Source organism: Euprymna scolopes, chromosome 40 (genome assembly GCF_053919585.1).
Source record: "Euprymna scolopes isolate OS-2025 chromosome 40, ASM5391958v1, whole genome shotgun sequence".
NCBI lineage: Eukaryota > Metazoa > Mollusca > Cephalopoda > Sepiida > Sepiolidae > Euprymna > Euprymna scolopes.
In genome coordinates this window covers 16,769,435-16,794,411 of record NC_136521.1, presented here as the reverse complement: position 1 = coordinate 16,794,411, position 24,977 = coordinate 16,769,435, and the positions used below count along the sequence as shown (strand labels likewise).

At 34.8% G+C, this 24,977-nt stretch overlaps 1 protein-coding gene across 2 annotated transcripts in view; it reads left to right on the top strand.

Moving 5' to 3' along the window:
- The window catches only part of LOC145265754 (S-crystallin SL20-1-like), a 334,046-nt gene that overhangs the window by 49,076 nt on the left and 259,993 nt on the right, over positions 1–24,977 (top strand). Inside the window, exon 2 of one of the 2 annotated variants that reach the window (XR_013864686.1) lies at positions 20,052–21,686. The exons of the other annotated variant lie outside the window; for it this stretch is intronic. The gene's annotated coding sequence lies outside the window, so the exon portion shown is untranslated. Of the gene's footprint in view, positions 1–20,051; positions 21,687–24,977 lie in introns of those variants that run through there. 2 annotated transcript variants of the gene reach the window in all.

Below are 24,977 nucleotides of genomic sequence, written 5' to 3'. Positions count from 1 at the left end.
TAAAGTAATTAATATTAATTTAGATAACATTATTCTGAATAATTGTATTATTAGTGAAAAAGCAGGATTAAAGTTAGAAGAAAAAAGCAAAAAACTTCCATGTATGTATTGGATACGTAAAATTCACAAAAATCCAGTTAGCGCTAGTTTTATTGTAGGTTCTAAGATATGCATTACTAAACCTTTAAGTAAAGCTATATCTAAAATATTTAAATTAATTATAAATCAAATAAATCATTTCCACCCGAAAAGAAAATTCTAAGTTAATATAAATCTATTTTGGGTGGTAAATAATTCACAGCCAGTAAAGAAAAATTAGATAAAATAAACTGCAGAATAAAAGAAAAATCGATAGCGAATTATGATTTTAGTATGCTATATACTAAAATTGCACATGAAAAACATTAAAAGAATTAAATGATACTGTCAATTTAGCTTTTGAAGGTGGCAAAGGCAAATATATAGACTTTTCAAACTCTAAAGCTTTTTGGTGTAAAAATAAAAACAGCAGAACTAGTGTTTCTAAAGTTATTTTAAAAATACTTATAAGTCACCTTATTAAGAATGTTATTTTCAAATAGGAAATAAAGTATTACTCCAAACGATAGGTATCCCAATGGGATTGGATCCTGCACCATTTGGGCAAATCTGTATTTACATAGACTAGAGTATATATATATATATATATATATCATCTCAAATAAAACATGATATATCTAAACCATATAACTTTCATGGGTGTAGGAGATTTATAGATGACCTTATATGTATAAACGATAATGGTGAATTCGAAAAAAAAAAAAGAAACATCTTATATATCCAAAGGTTTTTAGAATTAAATTGTGAACATAGAAGACAACAGGCCGCATTTCCGGATTTAGACATGAAAATTGAGGATGGGATTTTTCTTTATAAAATATTCGATAAAATAAACTCTTTCCCCTTTCAAATAGTTCCTCTGCCACATAAAGGTAGTATCTGCCCTGTTTTTATGTTTTATGGAACCATTATGTCAGAGTTTTTGAGAATAGCTCGCGTTACTTGAATATTAATAGATTTTATAATCCCCAGTTTCTAGCTTGGTAATAAGGATTATAAAACAAGGTGAGGATAAAACTAAAATATTTAAGCAGTTAAATAAAAAAATTGTTCGTTATCCTGGTGCTTTTGAATCATATAAAATTAACCAGAATATATTAATAAAGTAAACCCAAAACTATATTAGTAATGTATAAAATGTATTATATAAAAATGTATATATTTATAAATATTTTTAACCTTTATATATTTTTAATTTTCAATAAATAAGAATGTAAATATATAAAATATGAATCATAGTGGGTGGTGAGTAGTAGTCAAATGGATTAATCCTAATCTTATAAATACAAGACTGGTAAATTAAAAAAAATATATCCATTCTGAATTTAGAAAGGGATGAATCTCACAGGTAAGTAATCTATTGTTATAACATGAATAGGTAACCAAATTTATTAAGAATAGGAAACCAGATCTAATATCTTTAACATGTCCTCTTCTTAAGATTAAGGGAGGTGGTGTTTGGTCAACACTGCTTGGGAGCCATAATTAAATATACTGTTTTGTTTTTAAATCTCCGAAACAATGTTTCAAGGTAAACAACTGATCATCACTTAAATTAACATAGTGAATTCGAGAGAGCAAGTTGATGCAGTGATTGCAGGTTATTAAATGACTTATTGACTAAATAGTTTTCTAATGAATGATAAAAATAAAAATGAAATAGTTTTTTTTATCGTTTTAAATGTTAAAAAACTTCCAAGACTATATATATATATATATATATATATATATATATATATATATATATATATATATATATATACACAAAATTCTCAAATAAGAGATTCAAATCTTGCAGCGTAGTATAAAATGTAATGTTGAGTGTTGAAGTTTAAAATCAAGATAGGTGATCGCTAATATTCCAAACTCCGTCGTATTATATATAATCGCGTTTGACACACCGGTACCCGTCAGATCACTGAAGTTAAGCAACGATGCACCTGCCCAGTATCAGGTTGGTGACCATTTGGGACTTCCAGGTGCTCTATGTGCTCTCCGCTTATCTCGGCATTGGTTCCGGTCGTCCTGGACTTCTCCCTGCCACTGGACACAAGCAGTGCTGATTCAGGAGAGGCGTGGTTGGGATTGCGCAACCCTTGCCTCACAATTACACGCGCATGAATAATAAATAAAAAGAAATATTTCATACAAAAATTAAACTACTCATACTTAGAGATTTTACAGAAAAAAAAAATTCTGGATCAATGCCCTGAACCGTTGTCTATTTTCTTTGCTTTGTTCTTTTGTTTTAGAACGACATTTTCTTTTAGCATAAACATCTCTTTTTTGGCTTTAAAAACTTTATAAAGAAGGAGGCACGCAAATATTTTTTATAAAATAGTTCTTATCTTTATTTCTTCTTGAAATTTGACGAAAAGTTTATCGAAAATCGTTATTTTGGGTACATTTTTTCTTTTTTTTAGAAATCTTGCTAGACTGAGGAAACTTTAAGAAAAACATTTCAGGGGCGCCCTCTCTTCGGGACAAATTTGTTAAGAATTTGAAAAGGAAAAATGTGGAAAATCAAGGCCTAGAATAGCTAAATATAGTTTTAAATATTTCTTGGGGTGCGGTTTATATCACGAATCGAAAATCAGTTGCGAAAAAATCTTCTTTCTTCATTCTCTTTTATTTTTCATTGTATTATTCATCTTTACGATAAATAATTAATACTCTTTTAACAATTAAGTCACACAGATTACAAACTTACAGATTTCTATCCGAAAGACATCAATTTCCTCTAGCTACACATATCAAGGTTCACTGAAAATATTTTTGTAGTATTGTGGATCTCTTCCTAAATACTTTTAAGCAAATAGGCAATATTGTAATATTTCAATTCTTAATATTTTGGCAGAGTCAAAATATTTAACTCTTTACCGAGGTAAACTTCCCGGAATAAAGTTTATTTTATTATTTACGAAAGAATATCAAATCTCGAATGGATCAATTTTGAGACCAATCGTCTCGACTTGTTACTACATTTTTGTAAAGTTTTTAACGAAGAAACATTTTTTAGAAAGGGTGGAAATGTTTCTCATGAGACTAGAAATAGGCCGAACCAAACAGTTCGGAAATATTTTCCAATCTAATGATATTTGTTCATTTTACTAATCAAGAAAATGTCATTTGTTTACATCACGTGACACAAACAGCCAATGAGAAGTCATCAAAAAGATGGTCTGCCAAATTAAATAAACTCACACAAAAAGTCTTTATTCCGTTAAAAAAATACATTTAAGTTTTCTACTTTTTTTCTGAGCCCTTCTGTTTTAAATGAAATTGGCTATTGCAAATAAATTCTGAAGATATCAAATTATTCAATTATTATGACCCCCCCCAAAAAAAAACCCCCCAGAAAAGTTTGCCAACGATATAAAAAGAATCCTGCTAAAATTAATCAAAGCGACTCTTCGAGTGTATTCTAAATATAATAAGCCATTGTTTATTAGACGCGTGAAAGCGACTCTATAAAATTAAAAAAAAAATGCCAAGTCGTAGTTATTGAGGAAATTTCCGGGGACAAAAAAAAAAAAAAAAAAAAAAAAAAAATTGTCAAATCAGAGATTCCAATCAGGCAACGTGGTATAAAATGTAATATGTTCATCGTTGGAGTTAAAAATCGAGACGGGCAATCACTATTATGTCAAAGTCAGTCGTGTTAATAGTTATCTGACTCAGCGTGGTTGAGATACAGAAGAAGGAACGGATAAGCAGAGTTACAAATACAATACCAACATCTTTACAATCAGATGCCCCTGTTCAGTCTCGAAAGACAAAGGATACCCTCTGTAGGGGCAGGTGTGTATGTAATTGCGTGGCAAGGATTGACCAATCCCCGCCCACACCTTTCCAGAATCGGCACTGTTTGAGTCCCGTGGCAAGGAGAAGTCCAGGACAACTGGAAACAATGTCAAGATAAGCGGAGAGCACATCAACACCTAGAGGTTCCAAATGGTCACCCATCTGATACTGGCCAGGCTCTTCGTTGCTTAACTTCGGTGATCTGACGGTTCCTGTTCTCTACAATGAATCAACTTTATTTAACAAACGCAAAGTAATACAGAGACGTAAGCATGAGTTGGTTTGGCAAATGTGCATAGTAGTAGAAATGTGAGTTCAGGTCTTTGATGGTCGCTACAAAAACTGTATTGTAACTATGGCTAGGACAATTCTTTCATTGTTTTGGCTATCTCTTAGACGGCATATTCACGTTGGCACACCGGTTTCCGCTGGATCACCGAAGTTAAGCAACATTGAACCTGGTCAGTACTAAATGGGTGACTATTTGAGACTTCTAGGTGCTGTATGTTCTCTCCGCTTATCCTGGCATTGTTTCCAGTCGTCCTGGATTTCCATTTTCCACTGGACTCAAACAGTGCCGATTCAGGAGAGGTGTGATCGGGGATTGCAGAGCTCTTGCCTCATAATTACACGCGCAGCTGCCCCTACAGGGGGTATCCTTTGTCTTTCAAGACTGAACAGAGGCATCAGAATTTGACTCCCGAGTGTGTATCCATATGCGCATTCATATAGCGTGATGTGGTTCTCGGTTGATTAACTGTGTCGGATATATACTAGAGAGTCAAAAAAATGAAAAGATTATGCTGTTTTCATCGCCTTGCTTATAACTTCTGGGCTGGAGCTGCTAAAAACAGCTTATCCTGCCTTGACAGAGTACAAAATAGACTTCGTGGCTTAGTGGGGGATGCCCTTTTCTCTTCCGTGCAACCTCTCTCACAGAAGAGACATTGCAAGCCTATCTTTGTTTTATCGTTATTTCCATGGCAGGTGCTCGCCTGAACTCCAATCTCTGGTTCCCCCTCGCCAATCTTTTACAAAAAACACTCGTCTAGCTGAATCCACTGTCAAAAACTTTCCCCACTCTTTATCTATGCCTAAATCAAAACGTAGATTCCATGAACAAAGCTTCTTTCTTAGAACTGCACGCCTGTGGAACTCTGTTCCGTCTGCCTGCTTCCCTCCTGACTACAACTTGGATGTCTTCAAGTCCAACGAAAACAAATTCACGATGAACCGCCCCCTTAAGCAGACACTTTAAATATCCACACTAATGTACTGTACTTACAATAACCCTTATTCCCGAGTGGCTTCCGGGCCTTGTAAAGTGGTAACCACCTTGTAAAACAAAAAACAAAAAAAAACTTTCTTATAATTGGCGGTTTATTGGCATAATGTGCCTCGCATGCTATGTTGTATGTTATATGTTATGGAGACAATTTTAGAAAGAAGGAAGAAAAAACAGCTGTATTTTAGGTGAAAGTGTTTTTTTATTTTAATTAAAAATTGCCAGAACTAAAACGCATTAACACAATTTTGTTGGTGTTATAAAAATAGATGTTGTCATTTGGGCGTCGTATTTTGATTCTTTGAGGTCGTCTTTACCACATAGAGTTGCAACGGTTCTTAAAGTAACCGGCCATCTTTGGATAGTTGTAGAAACGGTTGTAGAGACCCATCATTCTAGGGTAGTTGCTGAACATGTTAGGGTAGGAATTATACATCATCTCCATGCAACAGTAGAACATCATGTCACACCACATCATCTGAAAAAGGAGAGAAAAATATAAATTAGAATTGTGTTAAATGTGTTCGATAGGTCGGACTCGGAACCCATCAAACAATTAGTACCCTTTTGTTCTTAAACCCATATTTGGGAATTTTATATTTTTATTTATACACTCACACACCCACACTCACACACACGCACACACACACACACACACACACACACATATATATATATATATATATATATATATATATATATATATATATAACGTTTCTTAATTTTTTTAATGAACACTGTTAATTCGTACTATTTGGAGTTTTCGACCTAGATGAGAACAGTAGTACGAAAATTCCACATAATATAAATATGCATATATTTCTATATATGTTAAGCTAAATGTCTGTGTATATGTATGCATGTGCCTTTGTGTGATAATTATTATTTTTCTATGGACAGAAAAGTTTAGAAAATTTACATAGAGTCTAAAAATCTATTATTTTATCATTATTATAATAATTATTATCTTTATTATTATCATAATTATTATTGTCATTATTTTTACTCGGTCTTTCCATCCTCCTTGACCCTTCTCGGCTCTTTGTTATCAATTTTATTATTATTATTATTATTATTATTATTATTATTATTATTATTATTATTATTATTATTATTATTATTATATTAATACGGTAGCGTGTGTATTATTCTGTGTGTCACGCTTACATGCGGGTCGTTTAATTGTTATATTCTTCTATTTCTTGTCATAAATAATTTTACCAAGAACTCTTCATAAGTTTGGGGTTTGGTTATGGTAGGAGGAACTCAAGCTTTATATATATATATATATATATATATATATTCATAAGTTTTTATTCTGGTTTCGATTCAAGCTAATGCACTCAAGTCATATAGATATATATGTATTTTTTGTAAATCGCAACTTTATAATATATAAAAATCGACAGAACATTAACTCTATAATTTATACAAACTCATATTTTGGCGTACTTTACGACCAGGCTTTGCCAGGCGTTTGAGCTAGCTTAGATGAATACTTTCGCAGTTTTAACAAAAAAGCTACAATAATATCAGAGCGTCTTCATTTACACTGAACATCTACAGAATACCAACATCAATATATCACACATGAATGAGTTCGCTTTGGAATTTCCACAGGTCACACTAGTTATTATTATTATTATTATTATTATTATTATTATTATTAATCAATTAAATACAACAGAATCGCTAATGAAAAAAATAAAAATAAAGACACACACACACACAAACACACACACACACACACACACATATATATATATGAGGTCTTTTATTTATTTTTTTCATTAGCGATTCTGTTTTATTTAATTGATATATATATATATATTATATATGTATATTTATATATATATACATAGAGATACGAAAAGAGGTAGATATATAAATCTTTTAAAAATACTTTGTAAGGTTGCGATAGAGGTAAACTAATTTCTCTTGTTTTCTTTTCTTTATAAGGGAAATGCTTTCCATAATGTTTTATTGTAAAAGTGTTTTTTATTCAATAAGTCGTAAAGAAAGTTTGTGAAAATTTTCAAATGACATAATCCTTGGCTTTGTCCAAATGGTCTCGAAACAATTGTAACTGACAATGAAATACACTTTTGTTGCAATCAACCTATTATTGGAAGTATTGGTTTTTGTTAAAATAGTATATGACTGCTCAATTATGAAATATGATAATTTTCTTAGCTTACAGTTAAAGTTCTCTCTTTTTGGCTTAAAATTTATTGGTATATGAACGATTACTAAATTATATAAACCCAGTGTGATTCGGAATACTAGAAATAAGATCATGTATATATATATATATATATATATATATATATATATATATATACATATATATATATATATAAACTGTTATCTGCATATATGTGTCCGTGTTGAATGATCAGTGTGCGGATGACTATTTATATGATTCGAACGCCATATACTCGTGTTTAAATCAAACTGAATGACATTGATTAATGTTTATACTAACCTGATCTCCCATGAACCATTGGTTTCCGCCATTGCGCATGCACAGAGTCCTCTCCATGAAGGGCATCACTCTGTTGAAGGTGTTCATGTATCTCCAGTACATGTAGTTCTGAAAGCAAAATACAAACACGCATTAAATATTGTTACTAAAAAATTGCATTATACTATTCCAGCATTTCTAGAATTGCATCAAATCGATTTAAATATGATGTAATGGAATGAGACTTACATCGTAATTGCCGCACATGCTGTCACCACCGAATCCCCAGTCGTTCATGTTGTACTGTAGGGAAAAGAAAGGGAAACATTTGAATATTTGTCAGTAACGATCAGACTGTATTAAGATAGTTTAAAGAGACTTTAAGAACATGTGGGAGTAAAAGTAGGAAGACATTAATGTTGACGTTTGGGACTTGTGAGAATTCCATGGTTAAATACGGTTTTGCTTGTGTAATGCTCTCTAAATCGAAAGAATTCGAATATCTGTCAACTAGTATAACGCGCCTTTTTAAAGTCTAACGGACAATGACTTTGTCGAAGTTGAGTTATGCATGGCGCGAAAGAAAATGGATACGTTTAGCAGCATGCATAAGTAATGATCACAAAATATTTAGATTATCGCCTTCGCTTTCTCTCTGTCAACTGATATAACGCGCTTCCATAGACCCTATCAATACGAATTATTCTCAGTATTTTTTACTTTAGTTAAAACTCTCCCCTTTTTTCTTATATGATACACACACACACACACGCACACGCACACGCACACACACACATATATATTTGTGTGTGTGTGTGGATGTATGTGTGGTTGTGTGTGAGTTACATATATGTGTGCGTATGTCTGTTTTGTGTTAATCAGTGTGTTTTATTTTGAGAGTAAAATTCGCCATAAGGATCAATTCTTTGATTGTTACACAAGAAAGGTCCTGCTTGAAAAGAAGTTTGATTTATATTTGTGAGTTTCACAGGTGACTCCAAGCAGAATTCGAAAGATCACATGATTTTATTATGAAAAAGTTTTTTTTCTTTACAGCTTTTCAAATGGAAGAGATGTGATCAACTCTAAGAGTACGCAAATATTTATTTTGTTTTTTTTTTCATTCGGGAACTAATCCTAACTAAAACCTAAGCGAGTTGATATGATTCAAAAGTTGTAACAGTACAAAAAAAAAATGTAATTTTTACTACAAAAACATGATAATTAAACTTTTTGTTAAAAAAAATTCTTAAAAAATATATTTGTGGATTTATTCTTTTTTCAGATTGCCATCCTCAACTTCACATATGTTATTGTTTCACCCAACCAATCCTCTGGCCTTCATCAGGTAATTAACTGCGACGGGATATGAAGTGTGAGATTTATAACTCTATCCCCAGTAATTACTGCCTTCCATAGCTGTTGTTGTCACCTCCCACACATGAAACCTCCTCTATACACTACGACACGGGCCTCCAACACATACACGCGTGTAGATACACAATCAAAACCATATCCCATATCATTAGCGTATACATACATGCGTACGATGCCTACATTTAGTCTTGAATCGGCACTGCTTGAGTCCAATTGCAAGGAGAAGTGCTATACAACTGGAAACAATGATGAGATAAAAGGGAAAGCACATACACTACCTGGGATTCCTAAACAGTCACCCATTTTACTACTGGCTAGGCTTAAAGTTGCTTAACTCTGGTAATCTAACAGGAGGCGGGTGTGTTAACGTGAATTACGCCGTATAACATGCGTACCCAAAAGGAGAACTAACCACAACGTTGAACATACGCATACAAGTGAGTCATCATTCATTAAATAACGCACATGCCCACAAATGTAAAAAAAAAGAAAACCGTCGCAACTAGATGACCAAGCCAGCGTCCACTGCAACCACATATACTTAAACATATACACGTATGCATACATGCAAACAGAATCCTAGATAATTTTCACAGCTGATTTCTCTAAGTAAATAAAATATGTACAAAATTGTTCAGCAAAGTAGAATACATTTATTAGCAGACATATCTTTTAGTTTCCAGGCAAAGTTGCATGCAATCGGAGACATTATAAGAGTTTGTGCTGAACTTTTTAGCGAGGTTATCTCCCTTTTATAATCTATTTCTCTTCATTATTTGTTTTGAAATTTAGATCTGTGTTTTTTTTTTTTTTACTAAAAATGAGTGACTCACCCTGAAGTTTCCGTTCTTCCAATGGTAATATCTCATGTAATCGTGCATGATTCCATAGAAGCAGTCGCTGATGTAGTCACACCTCATCATGTCCATGGCGTTATTGGGGTAGAAATCTATAAATATAAAAGTAAATAATTATTCTTAAAAGTAATAGGAAACCACTTCATTTGTTTTGAAAAAAATACTTAAAAATATTTTATGTGTATTAAATTGACTTTGAAAAATGGATTCTGTGAAAATAAATATATAAATGGTCAGTTGAATTTATTTGACATAATAATATAAAACACTTACTGAATTCACGGGCCATGTACCTGCAAATGGCCATTGTTTCGGGCATCATGAAGCCATTGTCCATCTGCAGACAGGGGAGGTAATTACAAGGGAAATCTGGAATTAATAATAAAAAAAACAAATTTCAAATTGCTGTGTTCTATTTTAAACATTTTTTGCCACAAATCAGTCCTCATATAACTATACAGTAAAATACCGGATCTATAGCTTGTGACATGAGATAATAAATACGGACGCGAAGAGATGATTTGTTACATTTAGAAAATACCTATTTTGTTGTTATTTATTGCGTTAGTTTCATTAACATTTGTCGAAAACGTAATCTGCCCTCAACTATATTCGGTTGGTTGGTTGTTTCTGTTTTACGGCATATCAACCCTTGTAGTCAATACTAGTAGTTATTTAATACCGAATCCAAAGATTTTGAAGAATTTTTTTTTTAATAGAATATATTTGTTGTTTTCACATCGGTTTCTATTTAACCCAGAGTTGGGACCCTAACAGGTACTACCACTCCGGGTCAGAGTGGACCTGGGAGCAATGGTAATTAAAGGGTTGCTCCACACTCCCCAAAGCTCACAAGCTGGGCCTCACCACTGGATATAGTTTAAGGTCATATCCAGGACCCCCATTGAGGGACTTTTTACCCTCTGCAGGGGGGGGGGCAGTCGGCGTATTCTAATGCCCCACCGACAGGGCCTAAACTATATTCGGATACTGATAATCATGAGATTGCGTACGCTATTAATACAACCAATGCTGTGTTTCAATTAACCATTTTTTTAATGGTTACCCCACAAGGGCAGATAATTTTAATAGTAATCGCTTTAGACAATGCGTGAAGTCACGTGGTGTAAGGAGCTAATAAGAACGAAAAGTGACTGTCGCTAAGACATGAGATACAGTAGAACCCCGGAATAGGACATTAACAATTAGTAATAATATACAGCATAGTGTGTAATACACAGGAATATAATCAAATAACATTATAAATAACACCGTAAGACGGGCCAAATACCGGAACCAGGGTCCGGAAAAACATCGTATTCCACATCGTAACCTGAATAAAAAAAACGTATCCTAGGGCCTGCGTATCGCAGAGTTCTACTGCACTTATTGGCATTAGTTATGAAAAGAGCAAAGTTATAGTTAAAAGGAAGACGAATAACAGGAAGAGAGTTCCTCAAGCAGACAGTTCTTGTGAAAAAGCTACTGAAATAAAAAGCTTTATTATAACGAGGTATCAAAAAAGATTTCATAGAGACCAACATGTCAAACAAGCTGGGACAAATGAAACAGAAATTAGAGCAGACAATTCTAAAAAGAAAAAGAAAACACTTGCCCTAATATTATTTATAGAAAAGACTGAGACTAACAACACCACATCTGTGAGAGGTTGCAAAGAAGAATAAAATAGTGTGGCTAATCTAATTACAGATACGTTTCTGGACCTTATCAATAACTCTAATGTGGGACCACAATAACTCAGCTCATATATGACAACACCACTCTAGAGATAAATTGTCGGGTTTTTAATGTAGAAAAAAAAACAGCAACCCGCTACGTTAAGTCCCACGTAAGGGAAGTACGTGTTTATTAAATACTAGCAGGGGTGCCCGGCGTTGCTCGGGTGTTTGGAGGTGTATGCTGTGCAAAAAAAAGCAAAAAAACAAAAAAAATGGTTAATTTTTTAAAACTTTGACCCCTATTATGACCCCTTAAAATTTATAGTTTCGGGCTCAAATCACTTTATTAAGTTAGATCCAGGTTCAAGGAACCTATATCTAAAATTTCAAGTGTCTAGACCCAAAATTTTCGGAAGAGTTTGGTAGAGTTCTTAAAGGTCAAATCGTTGAAATTTGACCCCTTAACAGCCAAATTTCTGGCTGACACCCGTCACATCGATTTTCCCAAATCTCAGTACCCGGTATTTCAAATTTCGAGTCTATAGACTAAAAATTGACGGAGTTATTGCGTAGGGAAATGTACACAGACAGACAGACACACAGACACACAGACAGACAGACAGACACGTTCACTTTTATAGATATATAGATAGATAGTTAAATACTCTTATGAACTTTCTGCTCTATTGTCCTTCTGCGTAAATAAACCAGACCAATCCGACAATCAGTGAAGTCATATCCATTCATTCTGGAAATTCTCAGATACGGAGATTTTCTACTCATACGCAGGTAGAGATCTGGAGTCAGGTACTACATGGAACGAAATATCATCCGACCATTTTACCAGCGACCTTACAAATATACCTTCTATTTTGGAGTTAGACTTAAAGTTAGTCTAAAGAGTTTAAGAAAGCAACGGAAGTTTACTTCAGGTAAAAGAAGGATCCGAGCGATTGTGGTGAAAAAAGAGAACATTGGATAAAGATCTTATTCGACTGCTACTAGAGTTTTTAAACATTTTTAAGATGTCAACGTTTCTGGAAGAAAAACTTCACATTATTAAAATGTCATCAGATGCAATAAATATAGAGTTTTCTGTATAAATAGTTATGATTTCAGTCTAATTAAAATCAGATGAAAAGCGAACGTCAATATTGCGGAAATGTATTTCTCTACCAAATCTTAAACGTTTATTTAACTATTAAATATACAGCTAGATAAAAGGGAGTCAAATTTATAACGCGATAGATAATAGACAAAATAGCTCTAGATTCACAGTCTGCCAAAACTAGCACACCAATATTTCACCCATAAAAGTTCTGACCAATCTCCGTAACAATTAACTTCCTATCATATTAGAGCAAACAACTCGACATCAACTCCCACTGTTTAAACATAGAATATCTAGTATATTCACTCGGTTTCTATCTAAGTAATCCTCAATCTGATTAATACTTAATATCGATAAATAAGTTAAATAAGTGAAACTTATATTACAACGTTATATTTGTCGACAGCTAAATCAAAACTAATAACAAAAATAAAGTTAGTAACAATTCCTTACCATTCCTGCAACGATCCCAGTCGGAGAATTCGTATCTCTTGTCCATGTATTTGACGCCAGCCATATGGAACATCATACGCATGCACTCGGCACGTCCGCGGCCATTGAAGTAATGGAGAGTGTAGTTAGGCATGGTGGAGTGGTTTTCAGGTCTTCCAAAAAGAGAACGCGCTGTTGTGGTTTGAGTGACTGCAAGTCTTCTGAGGACGAGGAGACAAACTAGACTCGTATTTATACTCTCATGTTAATTAAATTGTTAGCGGTAATGATCAGGTAGACAGCTACCTGTCCAAGGCCGCCTAGTTAATATTCCTCACATCGTAGGACTTAATTGCGTTCCAAGCTTAAGAAATCTAAGAGTACAACTTCTTTTGAATAATTCACTCTTCTTCTTCCCAATACACCTTCTCTCACTTTATTTAATTGCTGATAGATCACCTGGGGCACGGCATTAACGTTCTGATATGTATATACCCTTAATTGTATTATCAGCAGCCAATGTCTGTTAAAATACAGATTATTGATGGAGATCCTGAACAGAACGTTTGTAACAATCTTCACTTTTGTTTCAATATTATGAAATAACGCATTGTATATGCTTAATTCGTGAGTCTATTTCCTTTGTAAGCAAAGTAATGCCGTTTGAACTTTTAAACACTTCTCAACTAGATAACTAGGCGCCGTATTTCTTCACACGTGAAGGACCTTGTGTTATATCTGGCCATTACAAACATGTAATTAAATAACCTTTTCCTCGCTTTATTAAGCTGAATTACAGATGTTAAAAACGTCTACCCAGATTGAATGGAAGAATTACAGAAAATGTACTTCAGAAATTTTAACAAATGTTTCAGCATCAATGACTAAAGCTAAACAATCAGCTGAAAGAGTATGTTTGGATATTGAATAGAATATTAAGATAAGATAGCCTGTTCTAAATATTTAAAAAAAAATGTTTTTCGTGTTTTCAAAACTTTTAAACTCATAATCACAATTATAACTTATAATAATTCCATATATATATATATATATATATATATATATATATATATATATATATATATATATATATTATTTTTTTAAATATATATGGCGATTAAGCTACACTGAATATTCGGCGTTTCATCTACTCTAGCATTCCTCAGGCTTAGTATAAGCCCGAGGAATCCTAGAGTGGATGAAACGCCGAATATTCAGTGTAGCTTAATCGCCATATATATTTTATAAATTACTAACTAGCTCTACCTACGTATTGAGCACTTTTGAAGTAAATACTTAAAGTTCACGCATAAATCTATACTTTCCGATATTAATTTTTGTGAGTAAATGAAGTAGTTATATATACATATATATATATATATATATATATATATATATATGGAATTATTATAACTTATAATTGTGACTATGAGTTTAAAAGTTTTGAAAACACTAAAAACGTTTTTTAATATTTAGAATAGGCTATCTTAATATGCTATTCAATACTCAAACATACTTTTTCAGCTGATGGGGGTTTTACGGCATGTCAACCTCGGCATTTCACGGATGCAAAGTGAAACATTAGAAATTGAAATACTTCTGTAATCATTTTGAGTAGGAGAAATACATGATCTTGTCGAAATTTGTAGAAAAATATCGAAGTATTTTTGCACTATTATTTTGCACCATTTCTCGTTAAAACCATTGTGGGTGAGTCATGCTGAGGATATTTTACTTGAGCCACGAATACCACGAATTAGCTGGTTCATTTGGCGAAGTATTTTGCTTAACTACAGGGAGACCACGATTTAAAGTTGAGGATGAAGAGCATTTATTATTTTAGTAAATATTTCTCGATGTCAGACTCAGGATACGGATTACTGAGATGAGATTGATTGCCAGCCGAATGATAATCAAAATTGCTTGTACTAAAAATGATTAATTGTATGAATTACGAAGTTCCACTTTTTTATATGGACACTTTTATCGACAATATACACATGAAACAGTTTTGTGTACAGTTCCCACACTGACATCAAATTGTGCACTTATCGTCTCTATATTTTTTACTTTACTAGAATATCTTGTTCTTTACTTTTCCAGGTTGAATTTCTTGTCCTTTACTTTTCCAGGTTTAATAAAATCTTAAGAATATTACTTTTCATGCGCGCATTTTTCCATATAATATATATATATAATGGGTCAAGTTATATGTACAATTCAATAAAATAAATAAGTCGATTAAAAACAAGATCGTTAAACTACACCCGAGGCGCTTTTCGTTCAGACTAACATTTTCAAGGGTCATGTCTGAAAATTATTATTTTTTAGAATATTTGGTAGTGGTATGGAGTAAGAGCGGAGAGGAGGTTAAAAAACCAAAAAAAAACCTGACTACCCAAATAATTCTAATTGAAGCCGGAGGTTTCTCTGCTTGCACAAAGTAGGGGGTTAGCAATGATGGCAAGTGCTTTGAGGACAGACAGGTGGAATTTTGTGCGTCCTCGGTACAAAACAGAAAAACACTCCGGAGAGAAAACAAGACCGCACTCCTTTTTATCGACCAAGTGTTGGCCGATGGACGATTCTATCAGTTGAGATTTTCTGGTGGTAGATTGATGATCTCGGATGAAACGGGGAACATGTTAGGCGATTCTGACCTGAAGACGCTGGGTCGTCTTGCCTATATAGACGGCACCACATCGACATTGAAATTTATAAATAATATTACTTGTTTGAGTACTGGGACTGCTGTATTGCCATTTGGTGAATGGACCTGGACCATGCAGTAGTCTCTGGTGGTGCCTCTCGATGCCACACTAGTGGATAATTGTTTCGGCTTTACCTTTTCCTGTCTTTTTCTCTCTTACTTTCCCTTACTGTACTGCTCTAACCAAGTATGCCGACCTTTTCCACAAACCCCAAAACCTCAACATGAAATATCTCCAGAAAAAAAACTCTAATAAACCTAGAACCCCATCTTCCAACGTAGACCCCTACTACCAGGTCTCCTTTTCCAACATTAGGGGTCTAGGTTCCAACCTTCCAGAGGTTGAGATCCAATTACAGGAGACGAAACCGAACATATTATTTTTAAGCGAAACTGGACTAGGGCCGACCACTTCCCTAGATGAATTCATAATTAACGGATACTCTAACTTAATAGCTTAATCTGACCCCCAAGATCGCCATGGGCGTGGAATATGTGCCTACATTAAAGGTGGCTTCCAGTGTGGCAGAGATATCTCTAGAGAGGTTCCTAATTTACCCTATATGTGCTTACGGGTTGCACTTGCTAACACCACTGCATTTATATTTGCCCTCTATCGGCCCCACTACAGAGGAGTTACTATCTTTAAGAGCATATCTGAGAAAATAGACCACATCCTATCTGCTTATCCCTCGGCTAACATCCACATCTGTGGTGACTTCAACATCCATAACGTGGAATGGCTGACCCATTCAAATAAGACAGACGATGAGGGGGGGTTGTCATGATTTTGCCATTGTTTATGACCTCACTCAGATTGTTCGCGAACCCACGCGTGTGCCTGATACACCCGGTCATTATGCAAGCCTCCTAGACATTTTTCTCTCAACTTCCCCTGAGCTATGTTCATGTTCCGTTAATTCTCCTCTAGGATCCTGCGATCACTCCGTCGTATGAGTTAAGATAAAAACGAAATGTTATAAGTTCCCATACGTACCCCTCCACCGTACTGTATACCGATACTCTATGGCTGACTGGGATAGTTTCCGTACATTCATATCTGATTTGCCTTTGCACTCCATGTTTAAAAAGGAAGTGTCCTCTCTAGTATCAGATCTGACCGAATGGCTAATTGTAGGCATAGACCAATTCATACCATCTAAAAAAATTCCAACAAAAACCTAACAGCCAGTCATGGTTCTCCCCAGAATGTGCTGCTGCTATCGCGCACAGAAATCACTTTTTCCATAACTAATAACGTAATAGATGCACTGAGAATAAAGCTGCTTTCAGGACTACCAGAAACCACTGTAAAAGAGTAATAAAAAATGCAAGAGAGCTATATGCCCAGTCTGTTAAATCCAAGGTAGCTGATCAGCGGCTTGGTTCCCACCAGTTTTGGCAAATAACAAATAGGATCCTTAACAGAAGTGTGCGTTCTATCCCAACCATTATCAATAGACAAGATGTCATCTCGTAAGCACCAGACAAGGCCAAACTATTTGCAAAGAACTTTGCAGCTAATTCTACCCAATGCGACAAAGGTCATCAACTCCCCATATTTCTTCCTATAACACAGAACACGCTAGGTAATATACGAATATCCGTGCATGAGGTCGCCAAGCTAATCAAGAACCTTGATTCCAGTAAAGCAACTGGCCCTGACGACATCCCAATTATAGTGTTAAAAAAGCTTCAACCAGAACTTGATACCATACTTACGAAACTGTTTAAGCGCTGCCTTAAGGAGAAATGCTTTCCGACTCCCTGAAAGACCTCATCAGTTTGCCCTGAATTCAGGTTATAAGTCATCTCCCTCTCAGTACAGACCAGTAAGTCTCATGTGTGTTATGAGTAAGTTGCTGGAATCCATATTAAATAGAGAAATAGTCAACCACCTCAGCAGAAACAACCTTCTTAGTGACACACAATATGGTTTCCGTTCTGCAAGATCTACCGCAGATATGCTAACAGCTATATCTCCCAGGATTAGTGAATCTCTTGACAAAGGCTTCCTTTCTAGGGCAATTGCTCTTGATATATCAAAGGCTTTCGACAAGGTATGGCATAAGAGTCTACTTCAAAAGATTTCCAGCTACGGTATAACTGGAAGTGTTTTCTCAATCATTAAATCATTTCTCTCCGATAGGCTCATAAGAGTAGTGGTAGATGGACAAAATCAGAGGTCTGCAGTATTAATAATGCTGGAGTCTCTCAAGGGTCAATCCTGGACCCAATTCTCTTCCTGATCTACATCAATGACCTCCCTAAACACATATTTAAATCATTTGTTGACATCTATGCTGATGACACGACCATCTACGGCAACACATCAAAGGCTGTAAATGACAAAGTTCTCCCTGATTCTCTCTCCTCTGATCTCTGATCTCGAGCGCGTGGTTCAGTGGGGAAGACGTGGCTGGTTACCTTTAATGCATCTAAAACCAAACCTATCCTTACATCATCAACGCTCTTATCCCAATCTGGCATCAATTGGGATGGATGGCTATCGTCTGGGAGAGGCCTCGTGTTCTGAAGTCTGTTGCCAAGGTCGCTGGAAAGATGGTGGGATCCTTCTACCGATCCAGAAGATATCTCACTACTGATGCAATTCTCTATCTATATAAAAGCCAAGTACGTCCAAGGATGGAATACTGCTGCCATATCTGGGCAGGAACTGCTAAAAACAGCCTATCCTGCCTTGACAGTGTACAAAATAGACTTCGTGGCTAAGTGGGGGATGCCCTTTTCTCTACCCTGCAACCTCTCTCCCACAGAAGAGACGTTGCGAGCCTGTTTTATCGTTATTTCCATAGAGGGTGCTCGTCTGAACTCCAATCTCTGGTCCCCCCTCGCCAATCTTTCACGAAAAACACCCGTCTAGCTGAATCCACTGTGAAAATTTTCCCCACTCTTTATCTGTGCCTTAATGAAAACGTGGATTCCATGAACAAAGCTTCTTTCTTAGAACTGCACGCCTGTGGAACTCTGTTCCGTCTGCCTGCTTCCCACCGGACTACAACTTGGATGTCTTCAAGTCCAACGTAAACAAATTCCTGGTGAACCGCCCCCTTAAGTAAATACTTTATCAAATCTCCACACTAACGTACTGTACTTGCAATAACCCTTATCCCTGAGTGGCTTCCGGGCCTTGATAATTGGTGACCACCGTGTAAAAAAAAACGAAAAAAGTTACCTCATTTCTTATTGGCTGAGCCTTGTCAAACTAATTATTTCTGATTGCGAACACGTCCCACCTTAAAAAATATAGCTGCTAAATTAATCCAAACACGTTCATTGCATTTAAGTGTTTACCTGCTACGCTTTCCGAGCAGCGATATTTTTCTTCTAATGTGCTTTTTTTACGGGCCGTCTCATTTATACTACATATTTATAGACCCCTCCCTCACTCCCCAAAATTAAAAAAAAGCAGTACTGGGGTTTAAACGTTCATTACGTTTAACAATGTTTATCTTTTACGCTTTCTGAACGCTGATATCTTCCTAATGCTGTGCTTTTTACGGGCCATCCAATTTTAAAATATTTATATTATGCTGGTGCAAAAACTGTATCGTTTTCTCAAATATGTCATTTTTAAATACTTTATGAATTAAACAGGCTCCTTTAGTCGTTGACAGATTATGGATACCCACGAAGGGGTGTGTGTGCGTGAAAACTTTTGTGGCTGGAGTTGCGCAATCTCCAACCGCACTTCTACTTAGTCAACATTGTTACATACCAGTGGCAAGTAAAGTGTATGTACAGGATGACTGGAAACAAATGCCGAGATAGGCGGAGAGCACATACAGCGCCTAGAATTACCAAATGGTCACCAATTTGGTACTAACCAGGCCCAACGTTGCTTAACTTCAGTGATCTGACGAGAACCGGTGTGTCAACGCGATTATGCCGTATATATAAAAATATGTGTCAACGCGATTATGCCGTATATACATACACACATGAAACTCTGGTCTCCTCTGAAGTACTGACATCAAACTGTGCACTTATCAATTTATTTTTATTTTGTGAATTTATTTTTGCGTTTTGTATTAATTCATTGACATATATATATATATATATATATATATATATATATATATAGAGAGAGAGAGAGAGAGAGAGACTACAGAGAGAGAGAGACATGTTATATATCATTTTGAAGCGCGTTTTTTGCTCTATTTTACTGTGTTATTCGTTACCGTTCTCAATCTCTTCATTCGTTTTTTGCAGGCTTTTCGACAGCATGGGCAAAATTCAGAGCTGCACGATTTTCTTGATCCAGTTCAAACTAGGCCGAGACAGCTTGTGATATCAATGATGCGCTTGATCCAGGAACGTCTAACGAACGTGTGGCACAAAAGTGGTTCAAGAAATTTCGCAATAGTGACGATGAAGATAAAGACGGCCGCGGCCAGCCGACTGCGGTTGATAACGAACATTTGAAAGCCTTAATTGAAGTCAATCTTCGCAAAATCACATGAAAAGTGGTTGTTGAACTCGAAGCTGAGCACTCCACAATCGTTCGTTATTTAAAGAAATTAAGGTAGTAAAAAGTTGGATAAATAGATGCCGCATGAATTGAACGCTAATAAAAAAAATTGTCGTTTTGAGGCTCCTTCTACGCAACACAAACGACCCATTTCTATTGACGTGTGATGAGAGGTGTATCGTCTACTACAACCGACAATATTCGGCACATTGGTTGGATGCCGGAGAAGCTCTACAACATTGCCGAAGCCGAAATTGCACCAAAAATAGTTATTATAGTTATTTCGTGCTCTGCGGACGGTCTCATCCAATCATATTACCGCTGACAGTGAAATGCATCAGAAGCTTCAACATATGTGTTCGATATAAAAGGACCAATTATTCTCCATGACAACGCTCACCCGCATGTTGTTCAACTGACCCTGCAGAAGCTGAACAAATTGGGCTACGAGACTTTGCCTCATCCGCCATATTCACTGAACCTCTCGCCCACCGATTATCACTTTTTCAAGCATCTCGACAACTTCCTGCGCGAAAAATGCTTCAAAAGCCAAGATGATGGCGAATCGGCCTTCAATTATTTCATCGCTTGCAGAACTCCGGATTTCTATGCTAATGGGATAAATAAACTTGTTTCTAATTGGCAAAAATATGTTGAATCTTATGGTTCTTATTTCAATTAATAAAGTTTATTATGAAAGGAGTTATGTTTTGAAGTTGAACGTAAAAGATCGACATTATTTTTGCACCAACATAATAGTGTCTGTTAAATAGCCCATCACTTCCATCCAAAAAGTTTGACAAAAATTATAAACAAAACTTTTCTTTGAAATTGAGTAATTATTACTATAAGCTACTTGAAAATTATTGATACTTATGCATCTTTGTTACCGTGATGACATTAATAACATTATTATTTGGAAAGCAATTTCTACCATGGGTTGAGGAGGGTGGTTTCTGTACTTGCACCGAATAAATTAAATTTTTAAGTTGGAAATTAATTTAAAAAAACGAAAGTCATTTTGGTTTACCTATGTATCTGTGACCTAGTTGCCTTTGCAAAAAAATTATATTTAATAGAAGTTACATATGATAGAGTTATTGCTTATCTTTACCTTAAACATGGGTGGCGTATTTAATCAGAATTGATGTTTACGCGTACTTTAAACGCTTATAACTAAGATTCAATGTTTTGTTTTTATTTTTAAACGCAAATAGGTCACAAAGCAAAATAAATGTAAACCACCAAACTATTTTTGTTGGATCATATTATTTGCGCGTGGAAATTCTGAGAGCGATTATCAAAATTTTCTGACTACCCCACCCCACTCACAAAATAGGGTGTCTATTCCGAATGCCGTTCTTAACATAGGGAGGTAGGGGGTGGCCATTCCGAAAGCCGTTCTTAACATAAGGCGGTTGGAGGTGTCTTTTCCGAACGCCGTTCTTAGCATGAGGAGGTTGGGGTTGGGCAAAACAACAACAACAACAACAACAACAACAACAAAAACAACAACAACAACAACAGTCGTACCTTTATTTTTACGCGTGAGGGGACTTGCTTTCACGGGGCAACGCCGGTTAACAGTTCCTGCTAGTCACATTATAATCACAGAATATAATTTACCCATTATTTTTTTTTATTGACATCTAAGTGGAAATGTAATATTTTGTATAAACAATAAACATTTTTACTAAAGTTATGGCTTTTAGTAGTAAAAAAAAGGATGAATTTATTTATTTTTTTTTATGAAAATAAAGCAGCGTAAATTATAACAATTAAAAATAAAATACAGGAACATCACAGAAAGACCCTAAAGTCCGCATTAATGAATCCGATAAGCATTTAAATATTTTCACGCAAAAAAAAATATAATTTAAAAAAATATTTCTACTTTTTTGTCGCATAATATTTATATGTAAGATTCTTATATTTCCTTGCTTGCATAAATGTAAAACATTTTTTCGTAATGTTCCTGTATAAATTTAATAGTTTTTTAATTGTCACAATTTGTTACATGACCGACCCGAAGGGCGGTTGGGCTCTCCAAAGAAGGGGCGAAAACTAAAAATTCACTATAAAAAACATATTCCTTTATTAACTATTGTGCGCCCACGCGACAGCAAAAAACCCTGCTCAGAGAAAATCACAAAATAATAAATAATTGTGTTATATTCATCTTGGTTTTTATCCGTCAACACAATGTCAATTAAAGGTTGATCGGAAACATGCGGTGACCTGGTGCAAATAATGCGGATTTATATATTGGTGAATGAATTTTTATACTTCGAGAACAGTCATCTGACCTAGGGATCACGAGTGTGATCACGAAAGCTGGATAAAAAGCTCGCAACTTTTCCAGGTGCGATGTGTGAGAATTCTAAAACAAGGAACCAATCTAGAGATGGGCAACTGACGCTGCCGTGGCAAGGAAAGAGAATATCTCCAGACTGATTTTACTACTGGGTTTTGGTGGGTTCTCGTTCAGTCAGAACATGCCAATCAAATATCTACTCTATACTACTAACAGAGTAATAAAACAGTATTTGATGTCGAGGTGGCTGTTTGTAACAATATATATATATATATATATATATATATATATATGTATATATATATATATATACCTTGTATTCCTTTTGAAAAGATAGAATCGCCCGATCGTCGGAGACAAGATGCAAGCAAGCAGGAAAGCTAGCAGGGTCCACAGAGTTTTATAATTATATCGATAGATTAAACGGGAAGGCGGAACATATAAAGGTATTAAGTACAATAGAGTCCCAGGATACGTTAGCCCTAGTATAAGTTTTTTTTTCAGGTTATGATGTGGAATACTATGTTTTCCCGGCCCCTGGTTAACGTTATTTAAATCTGATCGCATCTGATCGCATAAAATAGTCCAATGTGAAATGCAAACACTGAAATTTGGCATAAAATATTAGTGAGAAAGATGAACGCTTTATCCAAAACGCCAACTTTGAAACCAAAACAAATGATCTGTGTAATTTACTTATTAGTCGGCTAATAAGAGATAATATTAATATGAAAGTATCCTGCTTGAAATGGCAAAAAATTTTGTTTTCTATATTAGTTTAACGTCCATTAATTTTAAATTAAGAGTTTTACAAACGGTTTAATAATTTTGACATCGGTAAAGCCATATGATCGAAGGTGCTAATTATTAGCAGGCGATTAGTTTAGCGAATCAGTCAACTGTTTAACTGTGATGCTGTGAGACACATACACATACAGACAATTCTGCTTTATATATATGTATATATATATATATATATATATATATGAAATTTATTTATACAAACATTGATGGCTACATATGTGCATAGATGTTTCTTTAATAACCCGCGTTGGGGGATTACGTCTTCAGACCAAGAATTATCGTCGAGAACTGATATTTCAAACAAAACATTTTCTTATTTCGTTTACAAAGTTAGAATGTAACATTGGTGGGGGTTAATAGCGGGGAGAGACAAGTGAGGTCTTTGAAGATAATAAACATCTTTTTTATTTCCCTTTTTTATATTTTTATTCAAGTTCATCTATCCCATCTTTTGGTTTTTATGGCACAAGGCACTTAAGAATGTAGTATTTTTGTCCTGAGGTCTGTAAATTAAAAACATTCACATGGGCATTGAGTACTGACTGGTGCTGTTCAATCCACACACACACACACACACACACACACACACACACACACACACACACACACACACCATTTATAGTTTAGGAAAAGAAAATACTATTGATGGAAGGGACATAGGCTTATATCGTGATGATGGGCTCATAATAGTGAAGAACGCTACAAGTGTTAAATGTAATCAGGTTAGGAGAGCGATTCATAGGGGCATGAAAGATTTTGACCTAAAAGTAGAAGTTAATGCTAACTTAAAACAGGTTAACTTCCTTGACGTTACTTTAGATCTTGATTTAAATACTTATAAACCCTATATGAAGGATAACGCTAACCCTATTTATATACACAGTCTAACAATCCACCATCTATTATTAAACATATACCATTATCTATTGAAAGTAGAACAAGTAACAATTCATCTGATGAGGTAACGGGTGATTACAGAAACATGTATACACATATGTAGCAATCAATGTTTGTATAAATAAATTTAATATATCTGCTCTGTTTACTCGTTGAGCACTCTTTGGTAGACACATGTTGTTTCATTGGATGTACTTCTAGGAAACTAAACTCTACTGGTTAAATATATATATATATATATATATATATATATATATATAAATCGCAGTAAAAAGTGCACCACGTATTACAATCGCTCACATGTACGTGACATGTTCCAATGAATACTGATGATGCGTAATGAAAAGAATAAACACGGTTCAATAACATATGAATCTACATAGATGAACAGTTTTATACGCTGGTCAATGATAAAAGCAGCTTGTTGCCGTTGAATTTGCGACCCCGCATGAGTCACGAAAAACTGTGTTATTTCCCCTGATTTGCGTACAACAATAAATTTTATATTCAAAAAATAGAAAGATAAAACACAAACAAAAAAACAAGTGGATTTTATGAAGTAATTTTTTTAATTTAATTCAAATATTGTCAAACTTGAATGACTCATATTTCTCTACTATAAATATCTGATAATATATTTTATTTTTTATAT